General features: G+C 46.2%; 1 protein-coding gene across 2 annotated transcripts in view; it reads left to right on the top strand.

The window, feature by feature from the left end:
* Positions 1-2,941: 2,941 nt before the first annotated feature.
* Positions 2,942-12,054, top strand: part of SLCO4A1 (solute carrier organic anion transporter family member 4A1) — a 28,611-nt gene continuing 19,498 nt past the window's right edge. The window contains exons 1-2 of one of the 2 annotated variants that reach the window (XM_071572695.1): positions 2,944-2,981; positions 10,688-10,750. The gene's annotated coding sequence lies outside the window, so the exon portion shown is untranslated. Of the gene's footprint in view, positions 2,982-10,687; positions 10,751-12,054 lie in introns of both variants that reach the window. The other variant, XM_071572696.1, reaches the window with a different exon arrangement.

The raw sequence follows: 12,054 nt of genomic DNA, 5'->3' as shown, positions 1-12,054 counted from the left end.
GCCAACTGACTTTCCTTCTGTGGCACTGGATTTGCATTCATTAAAACCAGAGTTTTAATGATTTATGGAAATTTATAAAAAATGGCAACCTAGAGCTGCTGACACTCCCAAATCTTCTAACAGAAGTGCAGCACATTATAAATCCACCCGTGTGAAATATTGAATGAAAACCAATGCAGGTATATCTGCAAGTGTTAACATGATCCATAAAATCAGGAATTCATGCAAACTAAAATTATCAATGTGCCCCAAACCCGGAGATAGCAATACATACAGTAACAATAATATAATTGTATTGCTAGTAGTAACATTGCTAATATGATTACAAGTCCCCTTGTCATTGTTTATCACCATCACTGCCCTGATAGTTCTCAGCTCCTAGTACAGACAGAGGCAGAGATGGCCCCATGCTTACAGAAACAACCACTGTGTTTTGGGAAACAAATTCCACCTTCTCCTATTCCTTAGAACAGCTACCAAGATCCTTAGGATAAGCCCAGTCTTGGGAAGACTCTGGAGGAGCCTTCTGCAGCTCGCACAGCAAGGCGTGCATTGGCTCACACTGAGCCCCAGGGGCTGTAAAACCAGAGTTTAAAACAAACTTGCCCCTGGGATAGGCTCCTTTTTATTTGCAAGTGAGTCAGCAGAGATGGCAAGGCTGATTTGCTATGCCAGTGCTCAACATATTTTAAAGATTTTTGTAGGAGACAGATTTCTGCCAGGAGACCTCTGTGCTTCCTTGGCACACCTTCTGCCTTGAATTCTTTATCACAGTTGTTATTAGGTCAGGCAAGTCCATAGCACAAGATCTTTATATCTCCCTCACCCAAGAGGTAACCTACTTTGAGATTCTGTACAAAGAATCACCAATAAGTAAGTAAAAAAAACCTACTCTGCACCTCTGAAGACAACTTCACCCAAAGCAGGATGGACCAAAACATATGTGAAGAAGTGAGCTGGGCTGAGGGGCAGGAATGCAACCCTTTGCAGCCAGAGCAAATGATGACTGCAGCTCTGTTGAACAGGAAATGTGGGGGGGATTCCCCAGCTCGGATGATTTGACACATCACTTCACTTTGGACATCTGTTGTTTTTTCCACTCTGTTCATTGAAAATATAAATGCTTTGAAACAGGCCCTTACTCATCAGTGGTTATACAGCACCAGCCAAAACAGTACCTGACATTCATTGTGCAGGAAATGATTTGTATATAATAAAACAACATGAGTGTTTGTACACGGAGCAAATGCTTCCTGGTTTTCCTGACCACAGACTGTTGCAAACAACAGGCTTTCCTACACTTCATTTTGCTTTAAAAGCTTATTTAACGGCTCCAAATTTAACCAAAACTCACAAGAAGCCCATTCACCTTCAACTCCAAGGGGCACAGCAAGGATGGGACTAAAAGGCAGCGCCTTCCAGCTCTATCCCGGAGCCACTGCTTCAGAGGAAGAGGAGGAGGCAGCAATGTGAGTGGCACATGGCCACAGCCCTGGATGAGCCTTGGTGAGCTGCTGGCTCTGCTTCTGCCTCGGCTCCTGCCCCAGCTCTGGGGAAGGTGCAACACTGCTGCCCCTGCACTGAGCAGGGAGGGCAGCACAGGGCTCAGCATGGTGGCTGGATGTCAGATGTCTGCCCACGCCTTTGCCCTCCTCCCTTCCTTGCGCAGTGTTAGCTGGGCTTTTCCATTACCCAGGTTATCCTGTGCACGCTGGGAAGTGGAGCACTGATTGCACTTTAAGAGCTGAACATGCAGTGCTTGAATTATTTATCTGTGAACATGCAGAAACAGGCCAAATTCCCAAGTGATGTGGAACAGCTCCTGTAAAAATTGCAAAGGGGCTGCAAAGGCTGCACAGGTGGGCAATGCAGGAACTGCATGGTCAGAACCTCACACATGCACATGTCCCAGCTGCTGAGAGTCTTCCTGCCAAGGTGGTTTATGTGCTGAGGGTGTGGAGCACTCAGGTGTGGGTGCTGGTCTGGAGACTCATCTGTAAAACTACACAAGGGCCCTCTCTGTGCCTCAAACAAACCACTGTGACAACAAGTCCCCAAAGAGCAAAGAAAAGGGCTCAAACAAATGTGTAAATGCAAATGCAAAGGGTTCAGGGTGTCCCACAGCTTTCCTGCTCAATCCCCTCAGCTCTGGAGGGGTTGTGCCTCCTCTGCAATCATTAACTCAGCTATGCAGAGCGTGACAGTGCCTGGCACGATATTGTACTGATGCAGATAGCACTGCAATATCTGTGTTTGTGCTCCAGGTAGAATAACGCCCCTGCACCTGCTTCTGCACTTTCCCTTTCTTTTATAACAGCTCAGCTCCAGCAATAGCTGGAGGAAAGATGAAAGTCCTGCCTTTGCTCTCTGTCACCACAGACACGGATGCAGCTCTTTCAGCACTCGGTCTGGTGCATGGATGTATCCCAGAATTTCTCCATGAGCATCCTGGGGGTGGGGGGAGGCTGAGATACACGCGGATGACGATGGCCACTCTTAGCCTTGCCTAGGCTCTGCAGGGCTGCATGTACGCAGGGAGGGCAGGAAATCGGGCGGTTTTGATATGATGCCGACGCCCTTAGCCTTGCTCCTACCCGTACCCATACCCCTATCCCTTCCCCTACTCCTGCTCTCTCCTTACTCCCCTTCCTTTCGGTACCCCATCCCTTTCAACATCCTCTCCTTGCTGTCCCTCTCCCCCTTTTCCTCCCCCCCGGCACAGGATCCTCTCCCTTCCCTCCCGCTCCCCAGGTCCCAACCCCGTCCCTCTCCCTCCATCCCCTCCGGTCCCCACCTCTCTCCCTCGCCCGCTGCCTCATCCCCACTTTGGCTTCGGCCTCAGTTTCTCCACCATTGGCCCGGTCGCCGCCCGCGTCTGTCGCCGATTGGAGAAAATGCCCGTCCGTCAGGGAGAGGTGCCCGCCCCACTGAACGTGGGGGTGGCGGAGCGAGAGCAGCGGCGGCGGCGGCGGGAGCGGCAGGTACCGGCACCGCACCGGGCACAGCACCGGGCACAGCACCGGGCGGGGGGCGCGGGCAGGGATGAGGGGCGGGGGAATGCCCGAGGGAGCCTCCACACCACGGCAGGACCTGCCGGGCGGTGCCACACGCGTGTGCGGGAGAGGCGCGGGGAAGCCCCGGGGAGACGGGGATGGGCACGGGGCATCCGCAGGGGAATGAGGAGCCCCACGGGGGGATGAGGAGCCCCATGGGAGGATGAGGAGCACCACGGGGGGATGCAGAGCCCCGCAGTGGGGCGGGGGGCTCGGCGCTGGGATGAGCGGTGCGGGACTGTGCGGGGAAGCAGCGCTGGTGCCGCGGCGTGCGGGCTTTTGTGTGCGCGCTCGGTGGGTCACGGACCAGCGCTCGGGGTCCGTTCCGGGAAGAGCTGTATTGATGTCACGGGTGGGGAGAATCACCGAAATGGCCCAACTCATTGAGATTTTCCACTTGCGATGGTCCCCGAGGATGCTTCAAGCCTGTAACTGAAATTTGTTCGGACTGATTCAGTGCGGTTTGGGCTTTTCCTTTTAGCAAAACCGTGTCTTTCTGTGGTAAATTAAAAAGATACCGAGCAAAGGTGCAAAGTAAGGAAAGATAGTAAAGTGACCTGGCAAAAGGATCCTTGCAATAAGAAAAAATGTTATGTTAAAATAATAACTGTTTCACAGGAGCAGTAACTGAAGTTAGAGAAGGAAGTAGCAGGCACGATGCTGAGCAGAACACTTTAGTCACTTGCCATGTATTACTTTTATAACCCATTTGTTCAGATGATAGTAATGGAAAGCTGTTAAAATAAAACTGTGGTTTTCACTTCTGAGAGCTTAAAAGGCACAAGTGGACCTTAATCAGGAGTTTGTTGCATTAACATTTTACTACCATTTTATAGGCTGTTTGGTTTTACTAGGCAACACACTACAAAGCTGAAGTTATCCTTGTCTGGCGCCTCTTTTTTAATATATATATATTTCTGAGCTCCTACTTTCTATAGTGCCACTTGGTTGTAAAAACACACATTAAAATAGCATTTGAGGCGGAATGAACACAAAGGAGATCTTTACGAAAGTATGTCAGGGCTCTTGTAAACGTGCAAAAGGATGAAACTGAAGGGAGAGAGGGTTAGTCAGATAACGAAAAGGGGAAAAAAAAATGTAGCTATTTATATGCGAAGAGGTGTGGCCTGCAAACTGCCGAAAATTACCAGGAACTGAAGCAGCAGCCCTGTGCACTGGGTGGGCTGCGAGGGACAGACCACAGCCACCTGGCCAGACACCACTTGACCAGAACTGCGCAGTGGGCGATGAGCGTGGTCAGGTGTGACAAGGGCCATCTGGGGAGTAGCCACACCACTGACATTGCCTTAATTTGTCCTGCACGTGGAGCAAACTCACTAAGTGACAGTGACAGAAACAAGAAGTGTGACCCTGGGTTGAGAGATGAGACGGGAAGCAGTAATTCCTGTTAGGTTTGGATGTTCTTGGCCAGTGAAACCCAAAACTACCTGAGCAAGTAGTCACTGGAAGTCTTTAGAGAGATTAGAGATTTGCAGGCAAGGGGGAAGATGGGATCAGCCACTAACAAAAGAAATACCCAGCGGCTTAGGGAGATCAGCATCCAGCTGCTCGGTGCCTCATGATTTCCAACTGCAAACTCCTCCAGGCGGCTTTAATCTTTTGTGTGTGTGTGTCTTTGCAGCATGGAGCATGCTGGGGGGGATCCTGCCCTCTGATTTGGGGGCTTTACATCCTACAGTAGCACAAAAAGTAAATCATAGCTCTGTTTTACACTGCTCATTTTGCTCACTCCACCCCAAAAAGCATCACTGAGCACTTGTTTTGCTTTCCTTTATTTTGAGTGTACCAAGCCCAGAAATCTGCCTTTGTCTGTGGGTTTGGTCATGATGTGCAGGTGAAGGGGCTTGTATGCAAGGTTGCCATACACTTTGCTTTACCATTTGGGTTTTTGTCTTCCTCACGTGGTTCCGTGAGCTGCTGCCCATAAGTTGATTATTCAGAGCCTGGGACATTCACATCTTGCAGAATCCCATTAATGCAACAGTGAATGGTGGAAAAGCTTTGCAAGACTCTGCACCCACAGAGCAAAGCTGGCAGTGGGTCAGTGAAGTGCTGAGTATGATTTCAGGGGAAAGCTTCCCCCTTTGGATTTCTTCCTTAAATAGTTGAGGTCAAAGTGTTAAGGTGACGTGTAGGAGTTATTAACCATGCACAGGCTGTTACAGATGGAGCAGCCCTGAAATGCATCGCTCTGGTTTTCCATGGCCACTCAAGTGAGCTGTGCTTCCCTAGTACACTTGATAAACACATCCTCTTGGTCTGGTGAGGGGCTGATCCTTGTGCAGAGAAGCAGAATTTGGGAGCAGTGGTAGTCCAGAGCACCCCACAGGCAGAATGAGGTGCTTTGCCTGTGGGGTCAGTGGCTCTCCCTTCATGTCCCCCAGCAGGCTTCCAGCTGTCCCAGCCTCTCTAGCTGTGGGAACTCTAGATGCAAGAACTGCTTCTCTGCTGGAACCACTCTCCTTTCCCTTTTCAAAACTGTTTTATTGCTTGAGCTCTCCGTGATATAATCAGTTTTGTTCCATCTTGGCCTTGAGTGACCTCGTGGCGTGCGAGTGGGGATGCTGAATGGCAGGATTTGAGAACAAAGACTTTCTGCAAACACATTCTGGGAAAAATGCTCCGAGAGAGGTCAAGGACTTCAGCTAGTTTGTGAATCTCAGACAAAAGCATCCATCCTGTTTCAGTAGCTGGGATGAGTGGTTGTAGACAAGTACTCAGAGTGTGCCACTAACTGTAGTAGATTTTGTGTCAGACCTCTTGTTATAACAGTAGAGAGCATGTGATGAGGCAGTGAGGTCTTTAATATTAACAGAGTAGTGTTATTCTGAGCTTAAATCTCTTTTCAGGCAGAAGTACCCCTAAATCTGGGGTTCTACAATGTTGCTGCTGCCAAAAATAATGTCATTTCACCTCTAGATTGTAAATGAGGTTGAGCAATGGGAATATGTTACCGCTGGGAAATACTCAGTTTATTCTGGTTCACCTCATTCAGCAAAGTGTGGAGCCTTTCCAGCAGTTCTTGAAATTCTTGGAGCAGTAGAGACACTAGTCCCATTTCTTCTCTTGTGCTATTTCACTGACATATGTAAAGTTACACTAAAACTGAATTTAATTGCTGATGGATAAAGTATATTGCTGTATGTTGTCTACAATCTTCAGTTGAATTCCCAGAGCTTGGCTTCGTTGCTTTATGAAATAAATTGAAATTATGACAATCTTTGTTTAACTGGGGCTGATGGTTTGAAGAGAGTCATTTTCATGTTGAGAAGACAAGATCAAACACTTTTTTTCTTAAGATACTTTGACTGTGCAATGTTCTGACTGGAAAAATATCCAAGGAAAAGTACTTTTTGGCATTTTTATATTTTCATATATGTGAATTCAAGTGCTTTGGGTAATACTGTGTGATAGGAATTTATTTTTCTAAGTGGAATTAAGAGATAAAAAATGTGAAGGTTCTATTCTAGAGTTTTGATAAATGGTACCAACCCATGACACAGAAATAAAAAGTCCCCAAAACATCTGAAGGACATGGGCTCTTTTAGATTTTTCTGTTCTGTTCCTTCACAGACTCCCCTTGAAAAAACTACATTAATCTTTTTAGCTTGCCAAACTCCACATAGTTCAGATTTTAAAATTTAATTCAAAATTTCTTTTGCTTTAAAAGCCCCATAGGAAACAGAGTCTCAGCTCTTGCCCAGGCTGCAAGTCAGAGCAGCAGCCAAGCTGCTGTACTTTGCCTTGGCTGGAAAGGTTTGCCCAGGCCTTCCCTCCATGACTGACCTGATCCTGCACCATTTCAACATAATCAAGGACAGGGCAGATGCCATTGGGCTTTATGTTAGCATAAGAATTCCCAGAAAAAAAGGGATTTCCTCGCAGTGCTTTCAAAGCAACTTTACGGTCTCCTTTGTACTGCTGGAGCGGATTCAGTCTCACAGAGGATTTAGATCTTTGAGCCAGATGTGGGTCTTGGTTACAACAGAGTCAGCCTTTTCTGGAGTCCCCATGTAACCCTGGCATATAACCTGTGATCCCACTAGTCTTGCATATTCCCCTCTATTTGGCAGAAAACACTGAAGAGAGTATTTTAAGATGCTGAAGAGACTGAATTAAAAGGAGTGAAGAGTAGGTAACCAGGCTGTGATACACTGATTATCTGCCACTAATATTATTCTTTTAAAATAATTTAATATTTGAAATATTGCCTTTTTTTCAAGAGGCAATAAACAGTCTTCCTTGCCTACCACCTCAAATGAGCCAATTTTTATTCCTTTGAATTTGCTTTTACTTTCTTTGAGCAATCTCAAGAACCCTGCTTGGATGCTTGTGTGAACAAATACAGCCATGGGTAAGCAGCAATGGCAGCATCAGCCCATCATTGCTGATCAAACTCAGCCCTTAGTGACCTCCTTCAAGCTGATGACCAAGGACAAGGTTATCCTGCCATGTCCATTTCTCGTGGCACCTTGATGGGAACTGTAAATTGTGAGCAGGTCCATACCAAGATAATAGATTCTTGACCCGGAATTGGAAGCCTCACTATGTTGCTGCATGGAAGCAGGAATCCCTTGAAGGCAGTTTCCAGATTTCCAAGTAAATCCATCCTCCAGCAGCTGCTGTCTAAGGCTGTGATTCCTCATGCGTGAGAAACGGGAGGGTACAAGGTAGAACATGTCTCCACATTGCGCATGGGCAGCAAACCCCTCTGAATCCCAGCAGATGTTTTGGGTTGACAGTGGGAACATTATATGCCTGTTGTCATTATATGCCTTTATCTCAGGAAGAAACACCATTTGGCACCAATTTGCTTCCTGGCAGTGGGAATGAATTACTGACCTGATTGGGCTTTGCCAGGTGAAGGACGTGCCAGCCTGCAGGAGGGGCAGCTTGCAGAGCCTGTGGTGCTTGCAGAGTGTGCACTCACTTCTGTGCACCCTTTTCTCCATACATTCATTGTATATATTGATGTGTGTGTGTATGGAATTGCTGTTTCATACTGAGCTGGAGTTCTTAGAGAAGCCTGTTAATGCCAAACAGTATGGCTCAGCATTTTCCCACCAGCATCTCTTAAAGGAGTCAGTGGAGTCTCACCTCTTCTGATTAGGGATGATTTTTATTTATTTATTTAGGGTCAGCCAGCCATGGAAGATGCCTGTAGCCAAGGACAGCACGGCCAGGGCTTACCTGCCCCTTTGCAGCTTGTGTTTTGTGGCCATGCTTGAGGTTTTCAGTACTTTCTACAGGAAACATTTGCTGTAGTCACTGCAGGAGTTGTCATTGTACTGTATCTGAGATTTCTAAGGAAAGTATCATTTCAGACTGGCTTCTTCTTGCCATCCTTGGTGGCAGTGGTCAGCAGCCCTGTACACTGCCAGCCAGTGCTGATCTTATGCTCTACCCCATTCCCCTCTGGCTCTGGGTTCCTGTCCTTCAGCTCATAGTTGCTGTAGTTTGTGATTATGGCACAGGTTTGGGATTTTGAGTCAGGGAATGGAGAGAAGTCATCCTTTAGAAAGTGATCATCATTTCCTCTTGGTTACACAACAGGGAACTGCCCTCTTCAAAGAAATCCCCCAGTATGCCACAGTGTGTCATGATCTAGGATATTGCATGATCAAATGCAAATTATCTGCAAGCTGACACTGTGTTTATTTAAATGGTTGAAGTACAATAAAGTGGGATGCTTTAGCTCATCTTTGCAGGGTGGGTGGGGAGTATTTGGTGTCAGGAAACTCAGAGGCTGCAGGTGCCATGTCGGAAGTCCCACAGCCATTTAAGCCTGTGCATTGATCTGGACCAAATTCCCTGTGCCACATCAGATTTGTGCTGAAGGAGTTAATTTTGCACCATCTGGCTTTGTGCTAGATCAAATATTGTTTGTGTTGTGGTGGCCAACATGAGGCCAGAATAAGCTCAGGGTAATATGTTTGGCTAATCCAACAGAAATATGATTATGTGCCTGTTCCTACTCCAGATCATATCGCAGTAATGGGTGATTTAGCAACACAAAATAGTGGAGACATGGGAGAGGGCTGAGGGCTGTAACACCTCTGCTGTGAACACAGACTGTGAGAGCTGGGGTTGTTGAGCCTATAGAAAAAATGGCCCCAGGGGGATCTTGGAGCCCCTTCCAGTGTCTAAAGGAAGCTGGAGAAGGACTTTTTACAAGGGGATGTAGTGATAGGACAACTGGGAATAATTTCAAACCAAAAGAGAGTAAGTTTATGTTAGATAGGAGAAAGAAATTCTCCCCTGTGAGAGTGGTGAGGTATTGGAACAGGTTGCCCAGAGGTGCTGTGGATGCCCCATCCCTGGAAGTGTTCAGGGCCAAGTAGGATGGGGCTTTGGGCAACTTGGTCTAGTGCAAGGTGTCCCTACCCATGGCAGGGAAACTGCATGATGTTTGAGGTCCCTTCAAACCCAAACCATTCTGTTATTATGTGACTTGAGAGCTGTAGAAAACCTGAACATGAAGATCTCCTGGCAGTGGGCAACAGAGAGACAATAGGAATGTCTAACTCATATTAGACTTAGCTTTAAACAAGTCATTAAGGCAGAAAAATTGCAGTCCTAGTACAGAATGACTTCCTAGGGAGTCACCTGAGAGGCAGAAATTGAGGTGATTTAAGTTTGCATTTTGCATGCCAAAGTGACTTCCTAGGTGCTAATCTGAGGTTAACCGAAACAGAACAGCTGGAGTTCTACTGTATTTTGAAGTATTGTACTTTTCAAGCAGTGAGTTCATTTAAGTGCTGTCTGGGAGGCTCTGCTGTTCCTGTGCTTGGCAGGAATCTCAAGACTAATACCTAAGAGGATTAGAGAGCATCACTGAATGTTAAACAAGATCCAGGCTAAGCGGTGTGCACCAGTGAGCTTGTGCTCTGGGGGCTGTTTGGGGAAGATATTGCTTGCTGATCTGGAAATAAAAAAGTGGGCTTGTGTGGGAAATACTCTTCCCTCAGCTGAATCCTTCCTGTAGATTCTGACTCCACCTGCCTGTCTTCACAGACTCCTGTGCTCACTGCCAGTGGTGAGTGTTGCAGGGGATGCAGATGATCAGCAAGTTTCTTCTTTTGTGATGCTTTTAGCTCTTCTAATGTGCTCCCTTCAGCTCTGTGTTGTCTGGTTTGAGTGAGGAATGGGGGGGCATCCAGCCCACCAACATAGGATTGAGCTTGAGAACTTGTCATGGGAGGCTCAAGCTAAAGTCTCTCTTTGCCTGGTAGAGCAATATGACCTTGTGGTACATGATTTTCCCTGTAAAGTCCACTTAGGACAAAGGAGGGTTGGAAGGCAATCGTGTTTTAGGAAAAAATGAAGTTGTAGGTAGTTACATGGTATAATTTCACTTGTTTCTCCCTTTATTATTTTTTTTACCTTCATACTGGTCAAGCCATGAGGATGAAAATAAGTTTCTGTAAACCACGGTAGATGTCAACATTATTCAAATATCTATTCTAAACACAGCATCCTTGTGTTATGTCACACAGGATGTTGCATTTTTTTGCATTTTTATTGCTTCTATCTTTAGAAGTACCAAAGAATCACGTGTCTCACATTCTTCACTTGGGTTTTGCTCATTTTCTTTTATTTCTTATATGATAAAGGATTTGCCTGAATCTGCATCTTCTGCATGGAAACAAAGAAGGGGCAGCTATAGGAACTAACTGGTAAGAGCTGACTAACTGCTCATGCAGAAACTATATCCTGAATATTGAACATTCTTAAATGTGTAAGAATCCAAATGATGGAAAATAACAGGGTGCAGTGGGCTGGGCTAGAAGTTGGGAAAATGCGGGTGCTGTATCTGGAGACAGCCAACTCCATGGACAGTGACAGCGATGGAGAGCACAGGGCTGAGCCAGTGTGAAAACCTCAGCACTGGTCAAACTTATGGGTAGGAAAAAGGTAGAGAGCCATTAGGGAGAGGGAATTAGGTATTATAACATAAAAGGCCTTTTTGTCTGACTAATCTTTGCTATAGCAAAATGTAGTGTCCCAGTTAAATCTGCTTCGTACGTTGGCACTGCAAGTTTTTACAGAAGGTCTAAGGCAGCTGCTTCCAATTGTACTTGCACAGATAAGCTGGCACAAATAAGTAGACTCAGAAAGTCTGGCTAGATTTATCTTCAAAGCATTTTTGAGCAGCTAATTGAAAATTATACAAGCAACCTTCCTGATTTCTTGCATATTATTGCATTGATTTGCCAGCAAATCGAAAGCCCTTGGAAAACACACAAAGGATTTGTGAGTGCTAAGCTTTACTATTTGGAATTTATTTAATTATAAATATGTCCTTGTTCATATGATAAAGCCAGTTTCTACTGCTCTCTTCAATGCAGGGCTAATAATGTAAAAACACTTGTCTGACATGAGGGGTGGGCCAGGGCATTCCTCTTGCCCTCCACTTCTAGGAGCTTTATCCCCTGTCCTCCAGCTGTCCCTGCAGCACTGATGGTGAGCACAGCATTTGTTGTACAGTCAGCTGGCTGCTCTCTAGGTGTGTTTCTCATTTCTGAAACTTTTCTGTGTGTAGAGACATGCTGTTCCCGTAGGAATTGCTTACAAAAGAATCCAGGTTGGTCCCGAAGGCACACCCAGCAGCAGCAGCATTCTCTGTATTGCTGAACCAAAGGGCTGATTTTTGAAAGTGTGATAAAAAATGTAAGGTTCACACTTGTGAGCTGGGTAAAGTTCCTCAGGTGCCAGGAAAACAATTCAGTGCTGCATGGGAAAAACTCACACATCCCATGCTTATTTTTATTTCCTTTTAACTGAACCAGTGCCCTAAAGACAAGTCCTGTTCATAGGAGTGAGATGTGGTTTTATCTCACTCCTGGGAGGCTTCTCTGTTCCTAAAGCAGCCAGTGGATTACATTTGATCCATATGGTGTTTATCAGCCACGAGAGAAGTAATACTGCTAATCCTCTGAAGCCAAACTATCCGAGAAAAATTCAGTGTGTGATACCAAGA

This window comes from Pithys albifrons, chromosome 18, assembly GCF_047495875.1.
Source record: "Pithys albifrons albifrons isolate INPA30051 chromosome 18, PitAlb_v1, whole genome shotgun sequence".
NCBI classification, from domain to species: domain Eukaryota; kingdom Metazoa; phylum Chordata; class Aves; order Passeriformes; family Thamnophilidae; genus Pithys; species Pithys albifrons.
The sequence above is the reverse complement of the archived record's forward strand: the minus strand, read 5'-3'. Positions and strand labels throughout refer to the sequence as shown.